Consider the following 5,728-nt stretch of genomic DNA (forward strand, 5'->3'; position numbering starts at 1 on the left):
AACAAGAGTAACAAAATGGTAGAGTTTGAAGACCCAGTTTTGAGTACTGTTAACTCTCTGCCGACTTAATGGCTCTGAACTATAAAGGGTCACATTTTGTAGGCCAATAATAGTATTCTATTAACCTCGATTTGCACGTAACTTCACACTAGTATGTCGCCCAATTATAAAAGTTTTCATGGCTTTTGGGAGCTCTGCATGGGACAAAGTTATTGAATTTCGTGCCACTATAAAGGTCATGTTTACATCTTTGAGTTTCTGATGCTGACGATAGTTAATTTCCCGCAGCAGTTTAGAGCTCGCTACTGTTAACCCTGTGGCGTTAGGTATGTTAGGGTACACTGGGTTGTGTTGGGTAACCTTCACGTAGTCTTTGTTCAAGACATCCCTGTTCAAATCCACGATCTACTTGCAGGTGGCAGGAGATTTTGTCCCCCATACAGCGAACCAAAAGGTGATGTTTACATCTTTGGGTTTCTGATGCTGACGGTAGTTTATTTCCCGCGGCAGTTTGGTTAACCCATATAGCTCGCTGATGTTAACCCTGTGGTGTTAGGTGTGTTAGGGTACCATGGGTTGTGTTGGGTAACCTTCACGTAGACTTGGTTCAAGACCTTTGTTTTGTTTATAATTATTCCACGATGAGATTCTGTCCCCCATACGGCGAACTGTGTACAAACTTCTTCCGATAGCGCCCTCTTTTGAACCATCCTCCTTCAGCCCATGTTAATTTCCCATGGCGGACAGAATTCTGGGCTTTGGACACTTGGGGTGCAATTCATTAAAAGTAAAACTGTGTTGTGTCTTTAACAACACCCTGCTGAACGTGTACGTATACACGATAACTGTCATGTTGAAACAAGTGTCATAGCGCCCTCTGTCGTCAGTGCAGACAACTAAAAGTCAAAACTTCAGGCCACTGAAATTGCAGAATTTAATATCGAAACAATTGCATATAGCGTCCTCTGTCGTTAGTGTGGGCGACCAAAAAGTCTGAAGTAGAGATCAGTTGCGATCCACAACACACGCAAGCATGTAGAGCTCTATGCACGCAAGCCATCTGGTAACGATCCGAGTGAAATTCTAGGAACATTGACACACACAAAGACCCGGTTGGTCATACTAAACTTTCCCCCCTCTGGGTTTGGGTCGAGGTTAGAAACCACAATTGAACCAAAATTAGACTGTGGTGGAAACTGATGTTTTAACTGAGGGAAAACCCCGTTCAAGAAAAGGGAACGCAGCTGCCAAAACCGCAAGGGGCATGTTATTTTTTGAATATCTTGAACATTTTTATAGGAGGTGGGCGTTGGGGTATGAGGGGCTGCGAAATTGGTACAAACCGGTATAAAACCCCTTCTTCTATGGTAAACCCATGCGGTTTGGTTTTCAAGGACGACCATGTTTGTTTATTTCGGTAGTTTTTGGGGGGTGTTTTCGAAGTAGGTGCACCGCAACAAGATTGTTTTAACATGCAAACTGTATTTTGTGTTCCGCCAATAGTGTGACTGTTAATTAGGCCTACTTATTGGTCACTTCTTTTGACCTATTTGAAGTTTTTATTTTTCCGTTTCGAGAAAAACTTGCGAAAAGCTACCTAGTTTGTTTTAGTGCAAATAACGTTGGACTAATGACTTGTTCACTGGTCACATGCAAACTGTTTTTTTTGTGTTAGGCCAATAGTGTTACTGTTAGTTAGGCCTACTTATTGGTCACTTCTTTTGACCTATTTGAAGTTTTTATTTTTCTGTTTCGAGAAAAACTTGTGAAAAGCTACCTAGTTTGTTTAAGCAAATAACTTTGGACTATGACTTGTTTACTGGAATGTGGGTTTAAGAAACGAGTTTTTATTTCGTGTAAGCTGAAGCGCCATAAAAAATATGTGTTATATTAGCGCAAAGCGTGGAGTTCCCAGAAGCAAAACATGAGAACCGCATTTGCAAGTTACAGATCTGAAATTTGGTCTTTCGCGAGAGCAAAACCGTTCTTTTTACAAAGGACACTTTAAGGGGAAAATCTTACGGTCTAAGGAAACTATTGATGAGGCACCAAGGCCAATACCAGGAGGCAATTACAGACCATGACCTCATTGCATTAGGGACCTCTTCGAATTCCAGGACCGATTTTACAAAGAGCTGCGCCGACACTAAATCAGTCTATACCTTTGCTTGACGTACTTAATTCATGGTCTTACTTATAAAAAAAAACATTTTATGTGCTCTTTCCTCATGGTCTCTTTGCATTCTCTCTTACGTAATATTTTTTAACGATCAGTCGACAGGTGTGACATAATGGGGGTAAATTATGACAGCGATACGACCAGACGTATTTGAACTCCTTAGACCTTGGCGGAGTTGAGAATTTAACAAGGTTGAAGTTTTTGTGGTTAGTTAGTGCCTTTTCCGTCTCTGTTGATCTTAGTCACAGATGGTACAAAATCGTTTTCAACGATGGGGTTCACAGAGGTTGTTATATGACATCATGGGTTAATGAAAAGTGCATGTGACTCATTCACCATTTTGATGTACTTTTACGATGGTTTTCTCATTAATATTGTAGTAAGTATACATGTACACGAAAATTGACCAAATTTCAATTTGTGTCCTACCACTTGGACCCGTCACCGATTGATGCCAATTGACCACGGGAGAGTCAAACCAAGAGACTGAAAGCTCTTTGGTCAGACCATGGAGCAATTAACTAGATTATTGCTCCATGACGATGGCTGCTTAGTATTTGGTACATAGGCCTACCGGAACCAATCCCCCACAGAAACATCTTCTGAATTGCAGTGGCATAAAACTTTTTTTTTGAGGGGGGGGGGGGGGGGGGGTTGCTGGATTTACCATGCAAATTTTCAAGTTAACGAACCGTTCAATTGTGCATTTTTCTTTCTCATCTCAATTTTGGTGGAAAGGAGCGGGAAAACTTCTGATTGGGAGGGGGGGGGGTGTCTGCAGCCCCTCTTGTCCCCTTCTGCTGGTGCTGAGTTGCAAGTTTGTTATTTTATGCATATGTTGAGATATACCGAGTGAGAAGACTGGTCTTTGACATTTACCATAGTGTCCTGTGTCTTTAAGGATGGAGTTTACTCATCTTGCTCCTTGGCTTGCAATTTGAATGTTTGAATATCTCTCCTTCCATCTTCTTCTTCATATTATTTTCATTTAATCAAACTCAGAAGGCAACCCTGATCCCATCTGGTTAATATCGATAATCCGTACACACTAATATAAAGCGAGGTCAGTAGGATTATTTCACATTAATCTCGTCTGGATTGATTTATGATGGTTTTTAACAATGAGAGTTGTTATTAATTACCTTGTAACGTTATTGATGGTGGTATTTTAATTAGGTCTGCTAAATCAGATGTGTCTATGTGCTCGACTAGTTATTACGGGGACATGTATCATTATTTTAGTCTATGCAGAAATGTTATTTTCTTGTTTTCTGTAATGATTCAATTAATTTGTCCCAAACCCATGGAGTCACATGCAGTCAAATAATAGTAAACTTGCGGGAACAACCATGTGATGTTTTTTTAGTGAGTGTTGGCTCTGAAAAGATTCGGTTGGTCTTGACGTCTCTACAAGTATTCTGCTCGTTTTCAGCAGAGTGTACTCTGCCCGTCTCTAGTGTACTGTTCAAAACGTTAAAGCAATAGTCCCTCCAAAGTACCATTATTTATGATTTTCCTTAGAAACAAAGCAAACAGAAACCCCACAAAAACAACAACAACGAACAAACACCACAAAAACAAACTCCAACATAGAAACGTTTTCAGAACCAAGAACTAATGTATTTTGCATTTCGCTTGCCGGAATTACTTTTTATCTCTATCTATACCTACAAGCTTATAAACCGTTCCTCCATTTTTAGCAGAGACGTCAGTAACTTCTTACTGGTCTAATTTTCAGTTAATTACAGTTGTTTATAATTATATGTTCGTCATTTGTGTTTCCATGGAGCTATACGTGTTTCCACGCAACGCGCAAGCCATGACGTCAGTGCGTCTCCCCCCCTCCCCATACCGATACAAAGCAAGGACAAAGGAATGCCCCTTTTTGATTTCCAGTGTTTGTGTTATCCCCGACAAGCTGCCTTGATAAGACTCTGAGCAGTTTAAACATTCCTGACGGTTAGTTAATTTCCGTAAAGATGCATCCTGGAGGAACATGTTTCGTCATGGACCTTCTTAAAGACACTGGACGCTATTGGTAGTTACACAAAACAATTGTTTGAATAAAAACTTGTAACGAGCAGGGGCCAATTTCATAGAGCTGCTTAAGCAAAATATTTGCTTAAGCACGAAAATAGCTCCCTTATTTTACACATGTTACTGGCCAAAATTTCCTGCTATATACATTGCTTATGACTAGTATTAAGCTGTTGTTTACTTAGCATTACAATTGAGTGGAGTCTTGGCCGGTAATCTGATTTTACTAAGCAATGATTTTTTTGCTTAAGCAAAATCTTTTGCTTAAGCAGCTCTATGAAATTGGGCCCAGGGGAGATGGTAAAACCATATATAACACATTGTGAGAAACGGCCCCTCTAACGTCACATACTTTTTGAGAAAGAGGTGATTTCTCACCCAAATAGTAGAATACTTCAGAGGCCTGGAGCCTTTTGCATCTGAAAGCACACAAGGTAAAGTGTTTCTTTCTTTTGTCTTTCATTTTTTGCATCCCCGATGACCAAATTGAGCCCAAATGTTCACAGGTTTGTTTTGTATGCTTGTGTTGGGGGTACACCACAGGCCGATAATTCACGGAGACAACGAATGCAATCGCCCCATAACCCCTGGTCATTGCATTGGTGCCCTTGAAACGCTCCAATAGAAATTTACAATTTTCTATAGGGTGTCCGTTTAACCATGGTTGTTTAACCAATGAGAAAATGCCACGGTGCCCTTGACCTTCCAAAATAGAAGCCCCCAGTGAGAATATTGGTAACTACCAAAAGTAAACACTGCCTTTAAGCCCAGCTCTAATTGGCCACACGCAGAGAACTATGGTACAACCATTTACAACCAAACTGAAAAAGGTCTGGAAAACCCATTCCCCTAGATTTTTGTTTCCATGTGAAACATGCTGTCGTAGCCTAGTGCAAGAACCGTTCGTCTCATTTCGATTATCAAATAATGCACACAACAACCGTCATTCGATTCGGTCTTCAGGTTTTTTGGGGGTGAAATCACCTCTTTCTCATATAATACTATACTTCTTCAAAGAAGGTGTTCTTCACCATTTGTAAATGTCAGCTCATCGGTACCCCCAAAAGTATGCCCTGCCTTTTAACTTGTTTCACGGCGGAGATTTTCGTATGTGTTTATTATTTGCCACAGTATATAAAAACAAATTCTTCGGTTTCAACTGGTATAAAATTGGTTGCAACAACCCCCACCCCAACATATTTCTTAGGAGTTTTTGTAATCGAATTTGTTGTTGTAATCTCAAATGTGTTCATGTATTAAGTAAGACCATAAGAATAAACCTAGACAAATTTTATTTGGGTCCGGGAGAAAGAATCTATTTTATTAGTAAGAGTTTTTTGCAATCGAAGAGTGTGAAAAGTTACACTGTTTTCCAATCCCAGGATATCCTCACTTTATACGCCCACATTTTAGCTTGAAGGACTCCTGAAATATGAGAAAACTACAGAACAAATATCAATATCAACAATATTTCCCGTTCTTCCTATATTTCTGTTTCAGATTTAGTCTATT

Source organism: Asterias amurensis, chromosome 12, assembly GCF_032118995.1.
Source record: "Asterias amurensis chromosome 12, ASM3211899v1".
Classification (NCBI taxonomy): Eukaryota; Metazoa; Echinodermata; class Asteroidea; order Forcipulatida; family Asteriidae; genus Asterias; species Asterias amurensis.